This window comes from Leopardus geoffroyi, chromosome C2 (assembly GCF_018350155.1).
Source record: "Leopardus geoffroyi isolate Oge1 chromosome C2, O.geoffroyi_Oge1_pat1.0, whole genome shotgun sequence".
In the NCBI taxonomy this organism is placed as follows: Eukaryota; Metazoa; Chordata; class Mammalia; order Carnivora; family Felidae; genus Leopardus; species Leopardus geoffroyi.
In genome coordinates, this window is record NC_059333.1 from 40,825,035 (window position 1) to 40,837,542 (window position 12,508).

The 12,508-nt window shown below is 37.5% G+C and overlaps 1 long non-coding RNA gene across 1 annotated transcript; it reads right to left on the reverse strand.

Moving 5' to 3' along the window:
* Window positions 1–7,048: 7,048 nt before the first annotated feature.
* On the reverse strand, window positions 7,049–7,612 carry LOC123610748. The gene is made up of 2 exons (XR_006718281.1): window positions 7,512–7,612; window positions 7,049–7,388 (listed from the first exon to the last, which is right to left on the reverse strand). It is a non-coding gene; the product is annotated as an uncharacterized LOC123610748 (long non-coding RNA).
* Window positions 7,613–12,508: the final 4,896 nt, after the last annotated feature.

Sequence of the window (12,508 nt, forward strand, 5' to 3'; positions counted from 1 at the left end):
ATTGCAACATAATTCTCCAGGCTGCAGTGGGTTTGGGTAATTTGATAGCTGAAAGGAGTAAAGGAGTTTACCTTGAAAAAAAACTGGATCATTAAATTACTAAACTATATTTTAGCAATGTATTTATTATTCACGGGAAAAAAGAGCCAAAGGAAAAAAAAAAGGAAGAAGTAGAAGAAGAATTCCAAAGATTGAGTACAATACATAATTTGAAGGAATGTAGATCCTTAAAGTTGAGCTGAGTATCTTTCAGCAGGCAGTAAGGAAGCCATGTTTGTCTCTGTTAAATGAATTTGCTTTGTCACTCTGTGCAAACTATTAAGCATTCTTTTGCACTCTCTGAGAATTTCCACACAGTGTGTCTCGGAGAGTGATTGTTCCATGCTGAAGTGACTGAAGGTGTATCAGAATTGGCTATGAGTTTTGTTTTTTTTTTTTTTTTTAAGTTTATTTGTTTATTTTGAGAAAGACAGCCTGAGCAAGGGAGAGGCAGACAAAGAGGGAGAGAGATTCCCAACCAGGCTCTGCGCTGTCTGCACAGAGCACAACTTGGGGCTCCATCTCATGAACTGTGACATCATGACCCGAACAGAAACCAGGAGTCAGACATTTAATCGGCTGAGCTACCCAGGCACCCCAAAAAGTTCTTTAATAAGCTAAATATTGTCCACACCCACCAGCTGCAAAACTGCAACATAATGGAAAAAGCAATAGAATGATAAGGAGTGAATATTAATTATAAGGATGAAATTAAGATACGGTGTTTGCTCAAGTTGAAATCCACTTGTAATCCACACTCAGGATAGAAGGAATATTTACAGAAATAGATACATGTGTGAAGAATACACAGGTTTGGTGGAATTCATCTGCTTAATGCTTTTTAAAGTGACTTTTCAAAGAACTTAAACTGGAAATGAAGTTCTCTTATATTTGCCCACATACCATTGTTAATGTTCTTTCTCTTGTGTAGATTCAAGGTTTCATCTGGTGTCATTTTTCTTTGGCCTGTAGAACTTCCTTTATCTTTTTTTTTTTTTTTTCCTAGTCCAGGTCTGCTATGAATTTTCTCAGCTTTTTTTGAGAATTTCTTCAACCTAGAATTCTTCTGGGTACAGAATTCTAGGCTGACCTTTTGTTTTCTGTCTGCATTTTAAAGATATGGTCCTGTTCCCTTATTTCTGACAATGAGAAGCCTGAAGTCATTCTTATCTTTGCCCTCCATACAGAATGTATCTTTACCCCTTCTCCCCTCTCTGGCCATTTTTAAAACTTTCTCTTTATCGCTTGTTTGCAGCAATTTAATTATGACATTCTCAGAGTAGCTTTTTAAAAATTTTCTTTTTATCTTGCTTAGGATTCGTTAAGGTTTTTGAGTCTGTGAGTTTAAATTTTTTATCAAATCTGAAAAATTTCTCTTGTCATTTCTTCAAAGATTTTTTTTCTATTCTACCTTTCCCTCCCACCTTTTTTTTTCCTACTCAAGACTCCACAAGACATGTATGTTAGGCTGCTTGATATTGTCCTACAGGACAATGAGTCTCTGTTAATTTAGTTTAATTTAATTTTTCTATGGTATTGGACAGTTTACAGTTTCTATTTTTGTGTCTTTCAGTTTATATCTTTTCTCACTTCTGAAGTGTTTAATTTGCTATCAACCCCACCCAGTGAAATTTTCATGACAGGTAATGATTTTTTTCATTTGTGGAACTTTCATTGGATTATTATTTATTTATTTAAATGTTCATTTATTTTTGAGAGAGTGAGAGCAAGCGGTGGAGGGACAGAGAAGGGGGACAGAGGACCTGAAGCAGGCTCTGTGCTGACAGCAGAGAGCCTGATGCAGGGTTTGAACTCATGAACCTTGAGATCATGACCTGAGTTGAAGTAGGATGCTTAACTGACTGAACCACCCAGGCACCCCTGATTATGTTTTATATCTTCATTATAGTTATTATTTCCTTTAAAATCTGAGCATATTTTCAATATTTATTGTAGCTATTTTATAGTCTTTGTTCACTGTCATTCCTTGGTCCGTTTATATTAATTGATATTTTTCCATGTTATTATCTCTGTCATTATCTCTGTCATTATCTCTGTCATTCCTTGGTCCGTTTATATTAATTGATATTTTTCCATGTTAAGGTTTATATTTTCCTGCTTCTTGGCACATCTGGTAAGTTTGGATTGGGTGCCAGACATTGTAAATTTCTCATTGTTGGGTCTGGATTTTGTTGCATTCCTTTAATACGTTCTACAATTTGTCTAGAAGGCATTTACATTACTTGCAAATAAGGGTCGTCCATTCAAGGGTTGCTTTTAAGCCATTTTTGGGTGAGTAAGTGTACCCATTCTCTAAGACTAGTTCATCCTGTATAGGGTAGTCTTTTCTGCAGACACCAAGTATATTAACCTGCTGGGCTGTCATAACAGAATACCACAAACTAGGTGGCTTAAATACCAAAGATTTATTTTCTCACAGTTCTAGAGCTTAGAAGTTTAAGATCAAGGTGCTGGCAGAGTTGGTTTCTGGAGAGACCTCTCTTCTTGGTTTACAGATGAACACTCTTCACTGTGTCCTCATGTGGCCTTTTCTCTATAGTTGAGCTGAGAGACATTAAGTCGCTGGTGTCTCTTCCTCTTCTTATATGGAAGGACACCAGGCGTATTGGATTGAGCCCCTCCATTATAGTCTTATATAATCTTAATTACCTCCTTAAATGTCATATCTCCACATGCAGTCACACTGTGGTTTAGGGCTCGAACATATTAATGTTAGGGGGAAACAATCCAGTCCATAATGCCCAGCCTCTTCAATAAGGTTTCTCTACTCTGTCTGGTGGGAACTTGAATGAATAATACTTAGCCTTGTATGAGCTGTCAAAACTTCTTTGTCTTATGGATACCCAGTAATTATTTTTTTCCTTCAGTTTTTTTTTCCAGGGGGGTAGCTTTGTGGGGTTTCACCTTGCAATGGTCGTATTGCTCTTTATTCAAAGACCTTAGGAAACCCCTATGCAGATTTCTGGAGCTCCTTCTTCTGTTTCATCCTCTTCCCTATAAATTCTAGCTTTCTTATTTTATTTGAACACTAGTCCTTATTTTCTCACCTCAGTGAGACTAACACCTTACATGCTTCCCCTCCCTGTGCTGCACCTGGAGATTGCCTGAAGGCAGAAAACTTATATAGATCTAGGACTCACATTGGCTCCCCTTCTCTCAGGATTTACAATTCTCTTCTGCCGATTGTTCAATGTCTGGAAAGAGTTATATATTTTTACAATTTTCTCCCTGTTTCTGGCAGGAGGTCACATCTCACAGAAGCTGCTCCTTCGTGAGCTGAAGCAGAAAGTCCTTCTAATTGACATTTATAAAATTAAAGACTTTTGAGTAAGTTTTTTCACAAATAATTTATAATATTAACAGACTTACTTTCTAGATCTATCTAGAAGATAGATAGAAGGATGATGGATAGATAGATGATAGGAAGAAGAAAGAGGAAGGAAGGAAGGAAGGAAGGAAGGGAGGAAGGAAGGAAGGAAGGAAGGAAGGAAGGAAGGAAGGAAGGAAGGAAGGAAGGAAGGAAGGAAGGAAGTCTAGATATATCTGGAAGGTAGAATATTACCTACCTTGTCAATCTAGATATATTAGGTCATACTGTGATTCCAATCACAGCCTCCCAAAACCTGCAAATTATATTCAGTTAGAATCCTACATGAAATCCTTATCAAATAAAATTCAATCTCACACACTGAAAATATTGTGACATATATTGTGGACAGTTTGCCCCCAGTTGAGAACCACTGCTATAATACACCCTTAGACTGACCAAATATGTAAAAATAATGAAGTTCTTCAGCAGTTGAAGTGTCAGTGATCTTGTGAACATTTTTTAGCAGTTGTCATTCAACTTTTTGGCCAAGTGCAAGTCACACAGATGTAAGTGTAGGGAGTACCCCTGAGTTCACAAAGTTGTGCAGGTGACGATGATACACACAACGTGTCGGGAACGGCTATTCTAGAGCTCAAATGTGAGCGTGCAGCAGAATTGACTGGTGGCCCTGCTGAAACAGATTGCCAAAGCTCCCTCCCTGGGACTTTGATTCGGTAGGCCTGCCAAGGACCTAAGAATGTGCATTTCCTACACTTTCCCAGCTGACACAGTTGCTGTTAGTCCCTGAACCATGCCTTGAGAATCACTGTCTATGACATAGTTGCGTCATTTAACTATGGCAATAGTAATTTTTAAAGCAACTGCTTTCATTTGTATATAATATGATAAATATATATCTCAAATAAAATTGAGAAGACCATGTGGTGTAGTGAAGGAAGTGTGGGAACTGAAATTAACATGAAAACAAAACAGAGGCACCTGGTTGGCTCAGTTGGTTAAGCGTCCAACTTCGGTTCAGGGCATGATCTCACAGTTTGTGGGTTCTAGCCTCACATCGGGCTCTGTGCTGACAGCTCAGAGCCTGACACCTGCTCCACATTCTGTGTCTCCCTCTCTCTCTGCCCCTCCCCTGCTCGCTCTCTGTCTCTGTTTCTCTGTGTCTCAAAAATAAACATTAAAAAAATGAAACAAAACAAAACAAAAAAAAAACAAAAACATTGCTTCAGCTCTTGCCTGACCCTTACTACAAAGCCATTTTTTTGTATCTCTGAATCTCTGATTCATCATCTGTAGAAAGGGAATTATAATATATGATTAGCTGCTTTACATAAGTAACACACTTCAGTTAATTAATTTTCTATAATAAACACCACTTTTACTCCACTTCTTTCCCCATACACACTTCACAGGAAACAAGACAATAGCGTATGGACTCTAAAATGACTCTCAACAATTAAGGCAATAGTCCATGGAGGACCCTTTATCAGGAAAACTGAAGCATAATAATCTTTTTAATCTTCTTGGTCAATTTTGGAATAGTCCCTAAAAAGTACAGTAGGCCTTGAGTTCTGGTCATATAGATTACATCTTGTACCTCTTTAACCCCTTCTTAGAAGACATGGAATCTGGATTTACTTTAGAATTAACCAGCATTTTGAGATTTTAATACTCTGATGCAGAATTATGAATATATCCATCATGATTATTTCAGACTAAACTGAAAACATTTAGATCTACCTTATTGGACTATCTGGTTTTCTTCTGATCATTTATGAGAAATGAACATGACTTCACTTAAGAGTTTGCTTGAAAGCTTTTGCCAGTAAGATGCATCAGTCATTAGGAGGTTGTTTCTCAAGATAGACGTGTTACACAACGTTCTTTACTGCATTTTCCTGCTGGAAGGATGTGTAATGTATGTTACCACTTCTGTCATTAAGGGTATGGATCTTGCTTAGCATGACATCTTGTGGGATCCTAGTTGTGTGGTATATTTATAGGCATCTAACTGGATGAATAACATCTGATGAGTTCAAAGCACACACATTAATGGTGGTATGGACATCTTTCTGAATAAACTACAAAAACAAATCCAAATTCTGTGGTAATGCTTCCATCTGTCCTATGATATTCATTATTGTAGGATATCATACAGTGGTGGTGTCACAAATGTTATGTCTCTGGAGCATCATGTAACCTTGGGAGCAGAAATATCTGAAGAACCAAAGGAGAGTAAAGGCTATAATTAAAAATAAGCCCCAAGAAATAGTTTCCATGTGGTTGCAAGAAGCCCTTGGGCACAGCTGGAAAATTTCAGGCTGAAGTATGTTGGAACAATAGTTTACAGAGGAAAGTAGCTGGGTTTGTGGTTACCTTTGGAAGTGAAATTTCCTTGCTTGGTTATAATAGCAAACTAGCTATAAAGTTTGGAAGAATATCTTCTGAAGAAGATTGTTACTCCCGGAATTACAAAGAGAAAAATAATAGATTTTTAGAAATGAGAGGAGGGACTTATACTCACATTAAAAATAATTTAAGAATGGTTTATTATGCACAAATGAAAATAAGTTCCAAGGTGTAAAGAAAAAAATACAGATTTATTTAATAATGAAGGGTTGAAGAGTCCAAAATTCAGGAGAGGAGATTAGGATTTCCTATGAAGCTGTAAAATAAGATTATATTTTGAATGTTGTGGTCCAAATCTCTCTTTTTAGTATTTGAATATCCCAATATGTCTAAAATCAGCTCATCGTTTCTATCCTGATTTCCTTCTCCTTATTTCTCTTTTTGTTATTGTTACTGGCTTGATATTCCTCTCATCTAATCTTGACATTTTGGTGTTTTTTTTAAAAATTTCCCCGCTATTCATCTTCTTTATTAAATCAACTGTTAATTTCTTTCAACTCTCCTGCTAATAGGTCATTCACATTCATATCCATTTTAAAAATTGTTTTAAGATGTTGGGATTATTGAACATAGTCTTTAAAAAATGCCAGGCAAGCAGAGGAATACTGTGAAGTTGTAAAGTCTTCAGGTGTGGATAATCATTTGGAAACGGGAGGTGGGGGTGACAGAGAAGTTAATTTGTGGTTGATGAAATTTTAAGAAATCAATGCATTGGAAAACTAGAGTGAGATCCAGGAGTAGGGATAGAAAAGCTAAAAACAGATGTGTTGCAGGCATATGTGGGTGATCATGAGTAATATTTTGGATGATAGGGGTGCATTTTAGAACAAGAATGTATACTGCTGCTGACAAGAAGAATTATCAAGCTATAAAAAATGATGCCAAAGATGTATCTATCTGGGGTAGAAATGAATTGAGAAAGTAGCTTCAGTCAATGTTTTGGTAACCTTTAGACGTATTGTTAGTAAGTTGTTTAGTTTGGGGATATAATGTTGGGGATTTGTTCAATTTTTTTTCAAATAATGGTAAAGTTTTTATTGTTACTGAAAAGGAAGCTTAAGAGACTATTGCAATCTATATTTGTATTAATACGCATGGTGGCTCAGTGTCTTGGTTATCAACTTAGGACAAATTTAAGTACTTTGTGCGAAATCTACACCATAATGTAAGTTCAGCGAGTCGCTCAGAGGATACTAGGATCATCCCATTGTGTTTGTTTTTATTGCTGTATAACAAACTGTCACAAACTTAGCAGCTTTAAAAATCCCATTTATTACTCATTAGTTCCATAAATTAGAAGTCTGGGATGACATGGCTGGGTTCTCTGCTCAGGGTCTCACAAGGCTGCATGCAGGGTATTGGCTGGCTTTGTTACCTGGATGCCAAGATGAGAACAGGAATCCTCATCATTCCTGTTATTGGCAAAATTCAGTTCTTTGCAGTTGTAGTAGAGAGGTCCCCGTTTCCTTGCTGGCATCAGTAGGCGGCTGGTCTTCCCATCTGCGTTCCACCCTAAGTGGCTCCTTCCATGCTCCTAGCAGTGAGTCCTTCTCATGCTTCAGGTTGCTCTGACTCCCTCTTCTGTCATCAGCTGAAGAAAGGTCTCTGCTTTTAAAGGCTCATGTGATCAGAACCAAGCCCACCTGGAAAATCTCCCCCATCTTGAAGTCCACCATGCCACAGAGCATAACATAATCACAGAGATGATACTCACAGGCTCTGGTGGTTGAGGGAGACTTCTTTATGCCGGGGGGTGGATTTTAGAAATTGCCTTTCATACCTGAGTGATGTCAGCAATGGAATAGTGAGGGTGTGGGTCACAATGCAGTCCAGTAAGAACAGCAGACAGAATGATGGAATTGTTCTTCCAATTGGGTCTGTATATTCTCTCTTGTCTCATTTTGTTTTATTTTTTTATTTAAGTAATTTCTACACCCAATGTGGGGCTTGAACTCATGACCCCAAGATCAAGTGTTGCATGTTCTTCCAACTGAGCAAGGCAGGCACTCTTGTTTTGTTTTAAATTGATTTAAACCTGGGTGGATCAGTTGGTTCAGCATCCAACTTTGGCTCAGGTCATGATCTCATAGTTTGTGAATTTGAGCCCCACATCAGTATCTGTGCTGACAGCTCAGAGCCTGGAGCCTGCTTCAGATTCTGTGTCTCCCTCTCTCTCTGTGCCTCGCCCACGCGCGCTCTCTCTCAAATAAACATTAAAAAAATTTTTTTTAATTTTACATTGATTTAAGTAAAAAACAAATTGCGGCAGAAAAGCAAAATAAACTCTAAGACCAGAATGCCCTGATTAAATGAGAGTTGTTAATATAGGAATTAATAATTTTCAAAGAACTAATGTAAAATCCATATAGGATGACATTTAACAAAGTGAATATGGACACATTTTTGGCAAATTTGAAGACAGTGAAGTCACCAACATTTTATGCAACTATTCTCATGGATGCTAATAAATTGTATACATAATGGCCAAAGAACTATAGTGAGATAAAATAATTTACTGTTCTTAGCTACTTTCAAGGAGAAGCATAAGAATGAAATCCTGGATTGCCATAATATTTTGTGGGTTAAAAGAAATTGTGAGCTAGAAAATATTGCTTTGTTAAGAAAACACTTCCTTATGATTTATTGTTAAAGTGGTTTCCATACAACACTCAGTGCTCATCCCAACAGGGGCCCTCCTCAATGCCCATCACCCACTTTCCCCTCTCACCCACCCCCCCCCCCCATCAACCCTCAGTTTGTTCTCAGTATTTAAGAGTCTCTTATGGTTTGCCTCCCTCTGTCTCTGTAACTTTTCTTTTCCCCCCTCCCACTCTCCCCTGGTCTTCTGTTAAGTTTCTCAGGATCCACATATGAGTGAAAACATATGGTATCTGTCTTTCTCGTAATAAAATTAGTGGGGTTTTTTTCTAAGGTTTTCTTAGCAACATATACACACATTACTGCCTCCTCATCACCATACTTTGTGTTCTCATGAGTGCTATTAAAACCCATAGTTGCGGGGCGGGGGGCACCTGAGTGATTTGCTTAAGTGACCAACTCTTGATTTTGGCTCAGATCATGATCTGAATGATATTACATGTGACCGTAGTATAAAATAAGGTAAGTTTAATGAGATTCAATTTGTTAATTTTAAGGAGTATTATAAAAGGATTAGTGCTTTCTATTTTTTGAAATTTAATATTGTTATTATATTGGTCCGAACAATTCTAGTTTACTATCTATTAATCTTTTCCTAGAATACTAAAGCCAGAGCCAGATTATGTTATCAATTGGTAACATTAATGAGGCCAAGGAGAAATAGAATCCTTTTCCTTCTTTCCCCTTTTCATTCTTAGATAACTTTTTTCTTTTAATTTCACATTTTTTTCTTATCATAGTATATAATACCATGAATATGTTCTTATTCATGAGAAATTTTATTCAATTACCTCATTTAAGAAATGCTTCTATGAATCAAATTTAATGATTTATCAGCATGTAGAATTTACTTCTAGTTTAGAGAAAAATCTTAAGTACAGAAAAACTCATTAATCAGAATGTCATTAACTCAAAATGTGTAAATATTCAACTTGGACTAATTGGAATTAACCTTTGTATGATCTGTAAAGAGGTAATTAAGACATTTTATTTTTATATGGAACAAGCATTGAAACAAGGGAAATGTTTAGCCTGATATAAAAAGAAGAATTTTTCCTTAGTTTTTTCATATACTGTATCTTATATTTCAAAATATATCTTTTAAAATATACAAAATGTAGGGGCACCTGGGTGGCTCAGTCAGTTAAGCGTCCGACTCTTGATTTCGACTCAGGTCATGATATCATGGTTCATAGGATTGAGCCCCCCATTGGGCTCTGCACTGACATCATGGAGCCTGCTTGGGATTCTTTCTCTCTCTCTCTCTCTCTCTCTCTGCCCCTCCCCTGCTTGTGCTCTCTCTCTCTCTCTCAAAATAAATAAATAAACAATAAAAAAATTAAATATATAAAATGTATAAAAAAACCGGCACATAGGTATATAGAACCTTTTGCTAAAGCAGTGTTTAACTTTCATCATTCATTCATCCTATGTGAAATATTTATTGAGCACCAACTATATTCCAGGCACTGTGCAGGAGGTAATAATAATAGAAATACCAATAGAATATACTTATTGAAGGGCTCCTGGGTGGCTCAGTCGGTTGAGTGTCTAACTTTTGATTTCTGCTCAGGTCATGATCTTGTGTTTGTGAGATGGAGCCCTTTGTCAGGCTCTGCGCTGACATTGCAGAACCTGCTTGGGATTCTCTTTCTCCCTCTCTCTCTTTGCCCCTCCCCTACTTGCGTTGTTTCTCTCTCTCGAAATAAGTAAACATTAAAAAAGAAAAGAAAAGAAAAGAAAATTCTTATTGAGTAGCTGCTGTTTGCCAGGCCATTTGCTAAGCTCTTAACATGCATTATTACATTAAGTCCTTCCCACAACCCTATTAGATAGGTATTATTATTACCTACATGTTTGTGATAAGAGGACTAAAGCATATGTGGTTAAATAACTCGTTCAAATTCACAGCTAGTTCTAGATCTAAAATATGCATCAGGTAGTTTGACCCCAGAGGGAAAAATTATCACCCATATACTAACAACAGTGAAACAAAAAATTATATCCCTACCCTCAATACATGTACATCCTACTTACTAGAGATGACATTAAATAAATAACAAGGAAACATACAATTAAAATTAGTAATATATTTTTATGAAGAAAAATGATATAAAGAATTATGGGAGTGGGGCACCTGTGTGGCTCTGTTGGTTAAGTGTCTGACTTCTGCTTGGGTCAGGGTCTCATGATTGGTGAGTTCAAGCCCCACATAGGGCTCTATGCTGACAGTGTGAAGTCTGCTTGGCATTTTCTCTCTCTTTTCTTCTTCTCTCTCTGCCCCTACCCCATTCATATGCTGTTTCTTTCTCTCAAAATAAATAGATTAAAAAAAGATTATGGGAAGGCCTAATTTAGGTAGAGAGGTGAGAGAGGTTGTCTCTGAGCCAATGGCATTTGAGCTGAGACTTTGACTTGGGTGAGTGGGAGTTAGGTAGGACACAAATGGAAAGAAAGGAGGGATGGCACTTTCCATCTGGAGAGATGACTATGGAGAAAGGTCCTCAGGTGGAAGGAACATGGTACATTGAGGAACTGAAAGAAAGTCTGGCATGAAATAGGGTAAGGCAGGACTTTGTAAGATTTTAAGTTTTATTTGAGATTCATTGGAAAAGAATTCAAGGATTTTCAATCTTTAAATCATTTTCAGGGCATAATTTGAAAAACAGATTAGAAGGGGAAAGAGGGCTTTGCAGGGAGACCAATCAGGATGCTACTGAGGGAAATCTGGTACAAGAGAGTTTTGACTTTGACTAGGTTAGTAGTAGTAGAAATAAAGATAAGGGAATGAAACTGAGTACTAGTTCAAACAGAGGTGGCAACTGATACGGGTGTGTGAGGATGGTGGTGGCGATGAGGAAGAGGAACATGGGTGGGAAAATGGGAGGAAGTAAAGAAGACCAAGAAGAAAAAAGCGGAGAGAAGAAAAAACTGGAGTGTGGTGTCAAAAAGCCTGGGAGAGAGAGTGTTTAAGGACAATTTTCAATGGTGTCAAAAATCACTTAGAAATAAATAATTGTCCATTATATTTGCCAAAGTGGAAGTCATTAATGGCTTTTGCAAGAGGAGTTTAGTGGAGTAAGGAGAGCTAATGCCAGATTAGAGAGACAGTTAGGCAGTCAGTGAACACAGCCTGAGTGGGCCATTCTTTTGAGAAGGTTGACTGTCCAGGGCAGTAGCTAGAAAGGGATATAAAGCCAATGACTTAACGGACTTAAAAAGTAGATGGAAGGACACAAATAATTTGCTACTTCTCCAGTTGAGAATTGGTTTCTAATTTTCTTTCCCTTGATTTTGGGCTGACGTTAATGATCCTCTGACCAATGGAACGTGGCAAAAGTGATGTTCTGGGGCTTCTGAGGATAAGTCACTAAAGACTTTGCACCTTCTAGTGGGTTTCTTGGGATACTTGCTCTTGGAGTCATGCACCATGATATGAAAAGTCTGAGAACTGAAGCCCATGCTTTAAAGAAGCCTAAGCTAGTCACATGGAGAGAGTACATGAAGAGAGAGTTACTTGGATGGCCCCATCTGTTCCAGCCACACATTGCCGGCGACAGGCTATGAGTGAAGAAGCCATCTTGAACATTGCCGCCCCAGAAGATGGAATGGAGAGAAGAATCAAGAAGCCCCTCCAACATCCTTAAATGGGGCTCCAGGCAGATGGCCTCAGTTAAGCTGTCTCAAACCATTTCAACCCAGCTGAGACCTCAGTTACTATGGAGCAGAGACAAGCCATTACCACTGTGCTCTGTCCAAATTCCTGATCCACAATATAATGAGCATAATAAAATATCTACTGTTTTATGTCACTAAGTGTTGGGGAGGCTTTTTTTCCCCTTTTTCTACCATAATAGATAACTGGAATAACCTAACACATAGTCATTTCTTCAGTAAATATTCATTTAATTTAATAGTACAATTCACAGAAATTCAATGTATTAAAAAAGTTACAGAAGGACATGTTTAATTAAAATTGTGTGCAAATTAAAAATTTCTTAATACAATTTACAATTTGGCATTTCAGTCATTTAACTGAGCATTCACCCTACT